Source organism: Danio rerio, chromosome 2 (assembly GCF_052040795.2).
Source record: "Danio rerio strain M-AB ecotype USA chromosome 2, GRCz13ab, whole genome shotgun sequence".
Taxonomy (NCBI): domain Eukaryota; kingdom Metazoa; phylum Chordata; class Actinopteri; order Cypriniformes; family Danionidae; genus Danio; species Danio rerio.
In genome coordinates, this window is record NC_141022.1 from 60,036,993 (window position 1) to 60,053,070 (window position 16,078).

The following is a 16,078-nucleotide window of genomic DNA, read 5'->3' on the forward strand; positions in this document are numbered from 1 at the left end:
TCAGAGTCGTATTCTAGTATTTCCCACGATGCTGAGTTGATTATTGGAAGTAAATTTATGCAGACAAACTGTGAAGTTGTTTTACACACACTAGAAGTTGTAATATATTAGTATGGAAGTAGAGGTTGTTAAAACTGAAACCTGCAGTTTACTGAAAATGATTTGAGGAAAAATACGTTTGTGCAATTGATTTTGTTCAAGTTTATTTAAAAAAAAGTTTGACTTTATACTTCTGCAATTTTATATATATATATATATATTTGTTTGTTTATTATTATTTAAACGTTTTATTAAAAATGTTTCAAGATGTTTCTTCAGAATTCTGCAGTACTTTTTACAAGTTTGACTTGGATATTTTACGGATTGTTATTGGTATTTTTAAGATGTTTCTTGCTATATCTTAAATTGGTTTCTATATTTAGGTTCATATAAAATTTAGCTGTTTTTTACAAATTTTTAATTCAAGTCTATTGGGAAAACAGGGTTGTTTTAAAAAACATCTGTGTTTGTGTGTAATTTTTAGATTTTTTGTTTAAATCTTTCTGTGTGTCTTTATTGTGTTGTTTTATTGTTGTTTTTATATTGATATTCTTGTGCACTACAAAATTATTTATAAAATTTTAGTACTATTTTTTTTCATGCAATCAATAAACGTTTAACATTTATTTATTTTGTCATTTGTCTGATTATTTTCGTTACAGAATATGTATGCAGTTTGCACTTTATTCAAAGGTTAAACGCAGTGCTTAGACTTTGTGTTTACATTATAGCCTGTGTTTGCTGTTATATAAATTCAAATGGTTGTAATACCATATATCAAGTACCAATGTAATACCAAAACGTTTTATAAGGTGTATAAATACGGAGTCGCGCCAGCTCCGGGCCGCAGCGCATATTACCCTCGCGCCGATTCCGGCGCGGATGCGCAGCGTCGGCTCGCTTACGGCCGCCGCATCTGGCCCGCTTGATTCGGGCCGGAATCGGGCAGTGAGTCCACAGGCATCCAGCCCGAGTCCGGCAGCCGAAGTTGGGCCGAGGGGTTAGTCTCCGGCAGGCGACAATCTAGCCGGAACTGGCCCGAGTGTATTTTGCTATCTGGGTAGGCTAATACGTCTGACATGCGCGATACTCTCCGAAGGGGTAAAGTCGTCTTGTACAAGAGACCTATAATCTGCTACAAAAACAATGAACTCAGATTACCTGTATATACGTGATTTGTTTAAAAACTAGAGGAAACTCCAAGTTTCTGGGCTATTTTTGTAAACTAAAATGGCATCGTCATTGTAGCCTATTTACGCCATAAAACAATAATTTGGCAATAATATTTCTCTGAAAACATGTCAGTATAGCCTATTAATGCATTTCACTTTCCTATAAGAATACTGATGCACATACATAGTTAAAGACACTATATATATATATATATATATATATATATATATATATATATATATATATATATATATATATATATATATATATATATATATATATGTATATATATATATATATATATATATATATATATATATATATATATAATTACGGTGCGAATTACAGGGGGGTTTGGGAACATTGACCCCCCTATATAACGCTTAATCGCCCCGGAAAGACTAGTAGTAAGAGAATTTATATTTAATAGTAAGAAATAACTTTCTCTGATTTACACGTTTACATGAAACACGTTTCTTGTAAAATAGGTGTTTATATCTGCATGTAGCCTAAAAAAAAGTAAAATTAGACACAATAGTTTGACCGACAGTAACCTCTAAAATAGTCACTAAATATCCCTTAAAACACTAAAAGCGTATTGATTTTTATTAATAATTGAGATGTAATTTAAATACATTCATAAATTTAATCGATCGTCGATGTATAATTCACACCCTATATATATATATATATATATATATATATATATATATATATATATATATATATATATATATATATATATATATATATACAGAGAGATTTATTCAACACATTTCTAATCATAATAGTTTTAATAACTCATCTCTAATCACTGATTTATGTTATCTTTGCCATGATGAAGGTACAGAATATTTGACTGGACATTTAAAGGCTTAACTAGGTTAATTAGGCAGGTTAGGGTAATTAGGCAAGTCATTGTATAACGATGGTTTGTGCCGTAGAATACCGAAATTAATATAGCTTAAAAGGGCTAATAATATTGACCTTAAAATGGTGTTTAAAAATTTAAAAACTGCTTTTATTCTAGTATAATAAGAAATAAAATAAATAAGACTTTCTCTAGAAGAAAAACATATTATCAGACATATTGTAAAAATGTCCTTGCTCTGTTAAACATAATTTGGGATTTAAAAAAAGGGCATCCAAACAGGGCTAATTCTGACCTTTTAAAATGTATATACAGATGAGGTCAAAATTATTAGCCCCCCAACCCCCCCCCCCCCCCTTTGAATTTTTTATTATTATTTGAATATTTCCAAAATGATGATGAACCGAGCAAAGACATTTTCACAGTATGTCTGATAATATTTTTTCTTCTGGAGAAAGTCTTATTTGTTTTATTTCAGCTAGAGTAAAAGCAGTTTTGAATTTTTTAAACATCATTTTAAGATCAATATTATTAGCCCTTTTAAGCTATATATTTTTTCAATAGTCTACATGAACAAACCATCATTATACAATAACTTGACTAATTACCCTAACCTGCCTAGTTACCCTAATTAACCTAGTTAAGCCTTTAAATGTCATTTTAAGCTGTATAGAAGTGTCCTGAAGAATATTTAGTCAAATATTATTTACTGTCATCATGACAAAGATAAAATAAATCAGTTATTAGAGATGAGTTATTAAAACTATTATGTTTTGAAATGTGTTAAAATCTTCTTTCAGGGGGACTAAAATAAACAGGGGGGCTAATAATTCAAAGGGCCTAATAATTCTGACTTCAACTGTATATAATGACATTATCATATATGGCTTTCGGTCGAATAAAAAGTAAAGCTGTTAGATCTAAATATCTCTTATAACATGAGGTTCAAGAGTTTACACTTAGCTGATGATTGATAATAAAGCTAGTTTGGCGTGCTGTCCCGGGAGAAAGCCCTGAGCTAATAAGATCCTCGAGCCCGGGGCTCCCTCCTGTTGCAGGGCGAGAGGGGAGTTTGAGCTCAGGTAAATCTCGATGACTCCCGCCTTTCTTATTTGTAGCTAAGTGTCAGATATGGATGGCTGAGAAGAGGTGTACTCAGAGCTTGGCTATAAATACTTTGGATTAAATGTTTAGGGTGCTTGTTTTTGAACTGTGGGAGGAAACCAGAGGACCCGGGGAAAGCCCACGCGAGCACGCGGAGAACGGGGAAAACTCTGCACACAAATATTGCTTGGTTTGGAAGGGAATTAAACCAGGGGCATTCTTGCTGTGAGGCAACAGTGCTAATCACTGGCCACAGTGTTGCCCGTTTGAAGGAGGGAACTCTGGTTTTTTTATAAATCTGGTGATTTATAGTGAGGAATCGTCTGATAGGATACTTGGCCGTGAGCCAAAGCTGGAACAGCTGTGAACAATCATAAGCACGTGATTCTTTCAAAATTTGTTTATAAATAAACTCCACTACTCATATAAATGATATCTCTCAGTGTGATTATACAGTAAATACTGTACGGTGTACAGCGTGAGCATTTCTCCATGAGTCTGCAGATGCGTCAGCTGTCAGTTTTATTGCATCTTCCTCCCCATAGAATCACTAAAAATACAACATGCAAGAGCAGCAAAACCACTCTTTATCATGGCGAAATACTTGGGAGTTTTGCATCAGACTGTTTTTAACTTCAGTTTTCCACTTTTAAAAATTGAGGTATGGTAAATGAATATGGGAGCCCATTCCTGCCACTGAATAATACTAAATATAAAAGTATTATTGGGAGTTTTTATCTCATAATTGCATGATGCAAACTCAATATTGCATGTTTTAAAGTAAGACTTGTGAAATAAAGTTCTCATTATAAGTTATAAAGTAGTTCCCAGTTATGGAGACTGACCTTAAATGGAGTGTTAAACTGATTGCATTACACTGCATTAGCCCATATGATGGATATAGAGCAGTGGTGCTCAACCCTGTTCTGGAGATCGACCTCCCTGCAAAGTTCAGCTCCAACCCTGATCAAACACACCTGAACCAATTAATTAGGACCTGAACAGCACTTGATAATTACAAGCAGGTGTGTTTGATATGGGTTGCAACTGAAATCTGCAGGATCTCCAGGAACAGGGTTGGCCACCCCTGATATAGAGAATATAGAAATCTTAATTTTAGGCATTTGGAGGAGCCATTCATTTTCCTTAGGCTTATTCCTTTTATTAATCAGGGGTCGCCACAGCAGAATGAACCTACTATTCCAGCATATGTTTTACACAGCGGATGCCCTCCCAGCTGCAACCCAGTAATTGGAAACATTCATACACACTCATTCACACACACACTTTCATACACTACGACCAGTTAAGCTCATTCAATTCACCTGCAAGCGTAGGATTGTGGGGGAAACCAAAGCACCCGGAGGAAACCCATGCCAACACCGGGAGAACATGCAAACTCCACACAGAAACGCCAACTAGCCCAGCCAGGACTCAAACCAGCGACCTTCTTGTTGTGCAATGCTAACCACTGAGCCACCGTGTCACCCGAATCTCCCTTATCTTTGCATTAATTCATCAGATAAAAGCAACCGGATATACTGTAATAGAGAGATTTACAGTGTTTACTCGTGCTGCGCACTGAACTGTGAAATGGACATGAATGGCACAAATGAATGCTAAAAATAACACAAATATTCAGCATGTTTTGAGCATGTGGGTCAAAGATGAAAAGGGGTTTTCAAGCATTAAACAAGAGGTCTAACAATAACAGCCGAAAAGGCCTGAGTATTTATTAGTGAGATGTCTCATCCTCTTAAAGGGAAAGCACACATTACACACACATTACGTTAAGGCAGACATGTAAACCATCCCGTTTTCCCCAGGAATGTCCCATATTTTACAGTTACATCAAGCTATTATCCCATAAAGGTATTTTCCCGTATCTTTCTCTAAAGGGTGGCAAATAAACATTAAATAGTTGATCCTACCTATACACGACCCATACCGCTGAATCAGTGGTATAATCCTAAAAAAAAGATGGTGTACTATTACACCCGACCCAAATTTTAAATGAAAGTAGGCAAAGAAATGATGAAAGTCAATGTTTCCTTGATTCATTATATATATATATATATATATATATATATATATATATATATATATATATATATATATATATATATATATATATATATATATATAAATATATATTTTTTTTTTTTTTTTTTTTTTTTTTGTATGAGGAACTACTTTCTTCCGGATTCAAATCATATAAACAGACAGTTAAACAGTTGGCCGTGCATCTTTTAAACTTTAGATCTGTAGAGTTTGCTTTTTGCTGGCTGTATGTGGGCGGAGTAATACACAAAGGGTAAAGAGGCTGTAGGAGTGCTGATATTGCAGAATATTGCACGGCTATCAGCCAATCAGATTTGAGAACCACACAGAACTGTTGTATAAAAAATAAAAAAAATTATATATATTTATATATATATATATATATATATATATTTTTTTTTTACATCAGTTACCTGTAACTATTAACTTCCACGAAAGGAAAAACAAATACTATGTCAATGTAAGTGAATATCTTCTTTTGTGTTCAACAGAAGAAAAAAAAGACAAACCGGTTTGGAACAAGTAAAGGCTGAGTAAATGATGACAAATTTCTGTTTTCTGTTGTCGCTATTATACACTAGTAGTTACCCTTTCAAATCGCATATACTGTCACGCGATTTATGAGTAGTCTTTGCCTCATCGTTTTTAGTGTCATATACTGTATCGTGACGCTCACTGTAGACAAATGTCAAATACTGTTTTACAGGGGTAATTTTAGGATTTTCATTTTGACTAATGACTAACTGTTTGACTATAACGAGTTAGATCGTACGAATTCATACGAATTAGCCACTAAATGAAAAAGTTACGATTTGCCGTGAGATTGTGTTGAATATAATAGGGCACATCTTAAGTTGTGAGTTAAAAAACCCATTTGGTATACAGTTAAATTGGACGCAAGTGAGTATACCGAGGGTATACACAATTATTGATCCTCAGAAGTGGTAATAGCCAAACATCTCGTGGAAAAGAGTAAGCATACTGAGTATACATGCGTATAGCAAGGACTACACTACTGCGCTGAACCACAAGTGGCTGCCCAAATCCCGATGCAGGCACATACACAGATAGGGCTCAAAAATGTGCAGAAGTCCCCCTTTAATCAGAAATCTCCGATCAGCGTCACACCGCCCTGTAGCGTTTGTTGTAAACATGAAAAGCAACCAAACGTACCTGGAGCTACATTATTCCAGATCTCCAGAAAGTATAAAGGGGTATTTTTTCAGAATGAGCCTATGTTGGAGAAAAGGGTTTCTACAGATGATTTGTCAATCCCACTCACCTGTGTGAGGCACTAAGAAACGCAAAATGTTTATAGTATCTAGCTCAATCTCACGGCAATTCGTAACTTTTTGATTTTGTGGCTAATTCGTATGAATTCGTTTGATATAATTCGTACAATTTAGTACGATTTGCTCATCCCCCAATGACGGTTGGGTTAAGGGGTGGGGTTAGGTGCCACGCCTCCTTTTTAAAATCGTACAGTTTCGTACCACTGAACTCGTACAATTTCGTACGAATTAGCCATGAAACTGGCAAAACGTAAAATACTTACGTTTTCTCGTGAGATCAGGCTGATAGTTTCACATGGATTCCAGGTGTTTTCAGCATCTGAACACTAAACCTGCAGGTGTAAATCACACACAGCTTCTTAATGCAGCTCAATCCTACGAAAATAACCACAAAACACACACACACACACACACACAGATTTCACAACTATTCCAGATCTTAATAAGTCAATTATGTGGATAATTAAAATCTCAACTCTGCTCCATTTTACACTAAAAAAAGATGTCAAAATCACTTCATGTTCCAGATTCATATGAGTTAATGCACGAGGGATATGAGACGTCTTACCTCGAGTATATTAGGGATAATGTCAGATTAAAAGACATTGCCGCAGGATTCATCACCTTTATCAAAGATATTATTTTATTGTAACTGGATCAGGCTTATAAATGCAGCACAGTTTCAATGTGTGTAAGACAGTGTATGTCTTCATAAAGTCGTTTAATGAAATTTATTTGTGGTTGAAAACTGACATTAGAAATTAAATGTTAAACTCACGTCTGGTAGATTTTAGATTAACTTAAAATATATTTAATTTAACTAATAATACAGTTAAAAAAAAAAATAATAAAATAAAATAAAATAAAATAAAATAAAATTAAATTAAATTAAATTAAATTAAATTAAATTAAATTAAATTAAATTAATTAAATTAAATTATTTAGCTTTTGGGCTGATGTCTCTTGCATTCATTTAGATTTAAAATAATATGAAAAATTAATAAAATAATGAATGAATGAAAAATACTTTAGATGAACTTAAAAAATGTAAAGCTGAAATGTAAAATAAATTAATAAATGTAATTCAAACCAGATTTAGACAGGTTATGCTTTATTCTATGCTGAGCTTTACAATTATTTCATTTTAAATAAAATAAAATTTTAACATTATTTGTAATAAAATTAAAAAGGATTTATTTTTTTTACATTTTCCAAAAGATTTTTCAATCTTTGTGGAGTTTACGTGTTCTCCTCGTGTTGGCGTGGGTTTCCTCTGGGTGCTCCGGTTCCAATGTCCAAAGACATGCGCTATAGGTAAATTGGATAAGCTAAATGTTCCGTAGTGTATGTGTGTGAATGAGTGTGTATAGATGTTTACCAGTGATGGGTTGCAGCTGGAAGGGTATCCGCTGAGATAAAACATATGCTGGATCAGTTGGCGGTTCATTCCGCTGTGGCGATTATTTAATAAAAATCAAATATTAAGTTAATATCACTAAAATAACAATAGTACAATATACTACAATACAGCATAATAATAATAATAATAATAATAATAATAATAATAATAATAATAATACAAGATGACTTAAAATAAAACTTTGGGTTAAAACATTTTATTGCACATTGCATTAATTTTCTATTTCACTAAAATACGGAAAATAACTGGGAAATTTTAAAGTTGAATGTTATTCAATTTAGAAATTGAACAAAATAAAAAAATAATTACTTAAAAATCACGTAATATTAAATAAGAAAATAAAACATCAAACAGGTTTTAGTTTTAGATCAATTTCACTTTGTTCAATTGTTATGTTTTACTAATATACAGAAAACAAAGAAAATGTATTATAGTTCTAACAAATTAATTAAATAAATAAATAAATAAAAAACAAAATAAATAAAAAAATTATCAAATGAATTAATAAATTAATATTTTTTATAAAAAAATTCAATGAAAAATTTAATTGAGCTAAATTAAATTAAACAAATAAATAAATTATTAAATAATAATTAAATAAAAAATTTATTAAAAAAACAAAATCAATAAATAAAATAAAATATAACGGTATAAAAATTAAATAAAATTAAACAAACAAATAAAAAAAGAAAAAATAAAGAAATAAAGTAAAATAGATAAAATAGAAAAATAGATAAATAGATAAATAAAGGAAATAACATAAATAAAATAAATAAAATTAAATAAAATTAATAAATAAAATTATATATATATATATATATATATATATATATATATATATATAAAGCAAAATTGAATAAAATAAAAATAAATAGTGCAGTGGGTAGCGGCAAGAAGGAGTTCCAGCTGCTACCCATCTCTGGGGGAAAAAATAAAAATAAATAAATATATATATATAATATAATAATATATATATATTGCATGCTTCATTATTACTGTATTTTTTAAATATAGTGTATAATGTCATAAACCACTTCAACACTTGCTAAGCACATTGAGTTTATGCATACTGCGCCCTCTAGTGTCTGAAAGGAGAAGCACAGTAAAAGTGTAGTGAAAAGCAAGATACTTTCTGTCAAAATAAATTAATCTAAATTAAGTGAATATAATTAAGTTCAAAAAGAAACAATTGAGATTCCATGCATACCTAATTTCATCAAATATGCAAAATGCTTTATTTCCAATCATAGCATGATGGACCCATGATTGGTGTTTAGTAAATAACACACATTTCGAGTTGTTTTCTCTGCGTTTCTGTTTGAGATAAATTGTTTGCAGGTGTTTTGCATACAGTCATGTGACGGAATCTAAAAGCAGACTTTATTTGCATGCTTCCATGCTTACCCAAGTGACTCACCTCTTACTGGTTGTCAGGATCCTCTTTAAAGCATTACACTGAGATCAAAATAAACACTCAAATTAATGACAAAGCAATACATCAGCTCTGATTCATTTCACTTTCTTCAAATTCATGACCCCCTTTAGATTAATTTTACATTTAAATGTTACATTAAGTAATAAAGCAGATGATGCAGTGGCGCAGTAGGCAGTGAAGTTGCCTCACAGCAAGAAGGTCGCTGGTTCGTGTCTCAACTGGGACAGTAGGTGTTTCTGTGTGGAGTTTGAATGTTCTCCCTGCGTTCTCGTGGGTTTCCTCCTGGTGCTCCGGTTTCTCCCACAGTCGAAACACATGCGCTACAGGGGAATTGGATGAACTAAATTGGCCGTAGTGTATGAGTGTGGATGAGAGTGTACGGATGTTTCCCAGTACTGGGTTGCAGCCGGAAGGACATCCACTGTGTAAAAACATATGCTGGATAAGTTGGCAGTTCATTCTGCTGGGTGAACCCTGATTAATAAAGGGACTAAGCTGAAGGAAAATCAATGAATTAATAATAATAATAATAATAATAATAATAATTAATAATAATAATAATAATAATAATAATAATAATAATAATATTAATAATAATAATAATAATAATCATTTAAAAATAAATTATTAAATTAATAAATTATTAATATATTATAAAGGTTATGATTTAATGTTAATATAGAATGAAATACAAAAAATTGTTTAAATAAAAAAATATGAATAAATAAATAAATAAAACAATAAACAAATAAATAAATAATTAAATAGATAAACGAATAAATGAATGAATAAATAAATAAAATTAATAAATGTTATGGTTAATGTTATGTTAATTTAAAGTAAAAAAAAAAATGGAGCACCCGGAGGAAACCCAAGAGAACCAGGGAGAACATGCAAACTCCACACAGAACCTCCAACTGAGCCGAGGCTATAAAGAGCGACCTAGCAACCTTCTTGCTGTGAGGCGACAGCTCTACTTACTGCGCCACTGCTTCGCCCAATTGTTTTACCAAACAAACAAATAAATAAATGCTAATTACAGTTTTATGTTAATTAAGATATTTTTCCAGTAACCTTGTCATTTAAATAAATAAATAAATACATAAAAAAAAAAAAAAAAATATATATATATATATATATATATATATATATATATATATATGCATAAATAAATAAACAAATAAATAAATAAAACAATAAATAAATAGATAAACGAATAAATAAATAAATATATGCATAAATAAATAAATAAACTAATAAATAAATAAATACACAAATAAATAAGTATATAAACAAATAAACACATAAACAAATAAACGAATAAATAAATAAATAAATAAAAAGATAATAGAATTAATAAAAAAATAACTAAATAAAAAATAAATGCATGAATAAATAAATAAACGAAAACTTAAATAAATAAATGAATAAATAAATAAAAATAGTAAAACTAAAATAAACAAATAATTTAATAAATAAACAAACAAACAAATAAATAAATAGAAAATAAATAAATAAATAAATAAGTAAATAAATAAATAAATAAACAAACAAACAAACAAACAAACAAATAAATAAATAAATAAATAAATAAATAAATAAATAAATAAATAAATAAATAAAGTACACAGATAAAATTACTAATAATAATAATTCATTCCTTCATTTATTTTCCTTCGGCTTAGTCTCTTATTTATCAGGGGTAGAATGAACTGGAACGAACTGCCAACTTTTCCAGCATATGTTTTACACAGCGGATGCCCCTCCAGCTGCAACCCAGTACTGGGAAACATCCATACATTCTCACATTCACACACTCTCATACACTATGGCCAATTTAGTTAATCAATTCCCCTATAGTGCATGTGTTTATACTGGGGGGAACTGGAGCACCTGAAGGAAACCCACACCAACACGGGAAGAACATGCAAACTCCACACAGAAATGCCAACTGGCCCAGCTGAGACTTGAACGAGTGACCTTCTTGCTGTGAGGCGACTGTGCTAACCACTAAGCCAACTGTGCTGCCCTAAAAATAATTTAGATGTTATTTGAATTTTACTATTCAACTTATTAAAAGCAAAAATCTTGGAAAGAAATATTCAATAAGACATGATGCACAGAAATATTTTAACTTTATGACTTTGTATGAAAGCATCTGTGAAATACATGATAGGAAACAGTTTTGCTAAAACCTTTGCTAAGCTGCTTAAAAATGTGGATGCTTGTGGCTAAAATTCAGTCCTTTTCTTTGGATTAGCTCAGGCTTCACAGCTCTAGGAAATGCTGAAAACCAAATTCCCAAAATTCACTTCATATATTAATACATGGTATATTTGTCCTTTCCATGCTGCTTATTCAGCAGGTACACCTCACTTCCTGTCTGCTACAGGAAGCAGAGCGGTCACAGAAGGTCACCTCACACACGTCCTGTCTGAGATTCCAGAACTTCTGCATTATCACCCTTTACCTACAGCTGAAGTCAGAATTATTCACTCTCTAGTGAATTGTTATTCTTTTTCAAATATTTCCCAAATGATGTTTAACAGATTCAGGAATTTTTCACAGCAGTTCCTATAATATTTTTTCTTCTGGAGAAAGTCTATTTTGTTTTGATTTGGCTAGAATAAAAGCAGTTTTTAATATTTTAAAAAACATTTTAAGGTCAATAATATTATTATAAAGCTATAGTTCTGAGTTATAAAGTCATAATTCTGCATTATAAAGTCATAATTCTGAGATATAAAGTCATAATTCAGAGATATAAAGTCACAATTCTGATATATAAAGTCATAATTCTGCATTACAAAGTCACAATTCAGAGATGTAAAGTCATAATTCAGAGATGTAAAGTCATAATTCTGCATTATAAAGTCATAATTCTGCATTATAAAGTCATAATTCTGCATTATAAAGTCATAATTCAGAGATGTAAAGTCATAATTCTGCATTATAAAGTCATAATTCTGAGATATAAAGTCATAATTCTGCATTATAAAGTCATAATTCTGAGATATAAAGTCATAATTCTGCAATATAAAGTCATAATTCTGCATTATAGTCCTAATTCTGCATTATAAAGTCATAATTCTGCATTATAGTCATAATTCTGCATTATAAAGTCATAATTCTGAGATATAAAGTCATAATTCTGCATTATAGTCATAATTCTGCATTATAGTCATAATTCTGCATTATAAAGTCATAATTCTGAGATATAAAGTCATAATTCTGCATTATAAAGTCATAATTCTGCATTATAGTCATAATTCTGCATTATAAATTCATAATTCTGCAAAATAGTCATAATTCTGAGATATAAAGTCATAATTTTGCATCATAAAGTCATAATTCTGATATATAAAATCATAATTCTACATAATGAAGTCAAAATTCTGAGATATAAAGTCATAATTCTGCATTATAAAGTCATAATTCTGCATTATAGTCCTAATTCTGCATTATAAAGTCATAATTCTGCATTATAGTCATAATTCTGCATTATAAAGTCATAATTCTGAGATATAAAGTCATAATTCTGCAATATAAAGTCATAATTCTGCATTATAGTCCTAATTCTGCATTATAAAGTCATAATTCTGCATTATAGTCATAATTCTGCATTATAAAGTCATAATTCTGAGATATAAAGTCATAATTCTGCATTATAAAGTCATAATTCTGCATTATAGTCATAATTCTGCATTATAAAGTCATAATTCTGCATTATAAAGTCATAATTCTGAGATATAAAGTCATAATTCTGCATTATAAAGTCATAATTCTGCATTATAGTCACCATTCTGAGATATAAAGTCAAAACACAGAGATATAAATTCATAGATCTGAGATATAAAGTCAGAATTCTGCATTATAAAGTCATAATTTTTCCTTATAAAGTCAGAATTCTGAAATATAAATATGAAGGTAAATCCGTTGCGTAACTCGAGAGCTTGCAAATGTAAATGTGAGCACTTGTGATAATAATATTTGTATGTGTAGGTTGAAATGTACACTTACAGCTCTGATGTGAACAGCTGAATCCCTCGATTTGCACACACACACAACAACCCACGCACTTGTGTTTTAAATTGGAATTTGCAGATTAATAGTTGTGTATTTGTAAAATGTCATTCACAAATACAAAGTGACAGACACACGTGTGCAAGGCAAATTTGATTGCATCTCCATTCTACAACCACAGGTCGGCACTCACAACCTCGGATTCGTCAGTACAACTACAAATCTCCCGCGCTCTGACTTTTGCTACACATCTCCCGCGATCTCTGTAGCAGAACTCTTCTGTGCACTCGCAGATGCAGAGGCGTGAGCAGCGCGGGGCGGGGGAGGGGCGGGGCAGGTGTAAAGCTGTTTGATTGGCTGAAGCCTGACCAATGAACAATGCCAGCAGCCAACAGGACTGAGGTGCAAAATAATCATTTCCCACGATTATTTCATTAGTTAGGGTTTATTTCAACTCTTTTCTGAAGAGATTCTTGTTAAAAATCATAAATTCTACTGTAATGTACATACCAGTAAAAGAGCAGCAAAGCCAGTTTATTGGCTACAGCCAGCCAATGAGATGGGGCGTTTCTGTTTGTCAGCACACAGGGCAGCTCACGTTGTTGGAGGCCTCGAGCAATCAGAGGGTAAGTTATGATTTTTTAATAATTATCTATATGTTCAATACTGTTAGCTAAGCTAAGGACTGTGCTGGGTGCTTCTCTTGTTTGTTTCTTATATAAGAAAACAGTTATGAGTTATGTAGGAGTTGCTTTCTATCATGTTATATGGTTCTAAAGATACGATTCAACCCACATGAAATAAGAAGTTGTAATAGCATTTATAGTAAACAATATTACGTTTTTGAACCATACTAACTATAATAAACTGTATTATACTGTATATTTTGCAGTATCTACAACTTTGTTAATGAATGCAACAGCACACTGTAGTATTAACTAGCATGAACTTTAATGAATTGAAGTATACTTTATATGTAAAACCTAATACATTTTAAAGCAGTTTCATTTCTTTCTAATTTATACATCTACATGCATTACATCAGATTTAGGTCCACAACTTGCATCCTTCAACATGATATGTGTGTTCAAAGGAAGAGCAACTAGGTGAGGGAGACAGTGTCCATCGCTCGGCTGAGGGTCCACTTTGAGCATCTCATCTGCAGGGTTAAGCAACATAAGCTGAACAGTCATCATCTCTCTCTATTACAGCGAGCATCAACCAGCTTTACACAACGGCCTGCTTTCTGACCATTAGTAAAGGCTTGAGCAAAGTATTAAAGAGGAGATAACATTTGATGGGTAATGATGAAGTTGGATTTACCACCTCCATCTCATTATGAACAAGGAAAAACCCTGAAATATTTCAATACAAGTAACTAGACATTTGCACTGCACTTATTTGGACTGTAAATTTTATTTGACAAATTACATTCCCTTACAGAACAGGTGTCAAACTCCTGGAGGGCAAACTCCTCCAAGTTCCTGGAGGGCTGCAGCTTTGCAAAGTTTAGTTCTAACCCTAATTAAACACACCTGATCAAACTAATTGAGTCCTTCAGGTTTGTTTGAAACTTTCACTTGAGTGTTTTGAAGCAGGGTTGCAACTAAAAACGTGAAGGGTTACGGCCCTTCAGGAACTGAGTTTGACACCCCTGCCTTACAGTAAAGTGTAAAAATACTACATTAAACAATTATCAAAATAAAAGTTGTGTGTGTGGGTGAGTGTGTGTTTTGTTCAAATCTGTAGTCATCTTGGCAAGAAAAAAGAGAAAATAAATGGTCGGCTTCCTCTTGAATGATCTGAATCATTTTGAAGTGTTTGTAGATGAGCTGGATCATCATGTCATCTTTAGCATAAATAACATCCTATTCAAGCTATGCAGCTTCTCTGAGTTCCTCATCGACTTGAAACATCCTGATCTCTCCTGTCACTCCATCCTTACAGGAAACTGAGAAATAAAGGTAGTAACTTTCATAATTAAAAAAGTGATATAAAGGACACACTGTACACAAACATGTAAATAGATAGATGGATAGATAGATATGATGCAGGTTATAATAACAAAAACCTATATGATCTGTAAGAAACTGAAACGCCTAGTGTTATTTTTAATTGCTATTAATGTGTGCGTGTGTGTAAATATACTTCAATTCATTAAAGTTTATGCTAGTTAATACTACAGTGTGCTGTTGCATTCATTAACAAAGTTGTAGATACTGCAGTATATACAGTATAATACAGTTTACTATAGTTAGTATGGTTCAAAAACGTAATATTATTTACTATAAATACTATTACAACTTATTTCATGTGGGTTGAATCGTATCTTTAGAACGATATAACATGATAGAAAGCAACTCCTACATAACTCATAACTGTTTCTTATATAAAAAAACAAACTAGAGAAGCACCTAGCACAGTCCTTAGCTTAGCTAACAGTATTGAACATATAGATAATTATTAAAAATCATAACTTACCCTCTGATTGCTCGAGGCCTCCAACAACGTGAGCTGCCCTGTGTGCTGACAAACAGAAACGCCCCATCTCATTGGCTGGCTCTAGCCAATAAACTGGCTTTTCTGCTCTTTTACTGGTATGTACATTTCCGCAAAATTAATGATTTTTAACAAGAATCTCTTCAGAAAAGAGTTTAAAT

The 16,078-nt window shown here is 31.9% G+C and overlaps 1 protein-coding gene across 1 annotated transcript in view; it reads right to left on the reverse strand.

Moving 5' to 3' along the window:
* The window catches only part of pip5k1cb (phosphatidylinositol-4-phosphate 5-kinase, type I, gamma b), a 754,787-nt gene that overhangs the window by 555,537 nt on the left and 183,172 nt on the right, over positions 1–16,078 (reverse strand). The window lies entirely within an intron of this gene.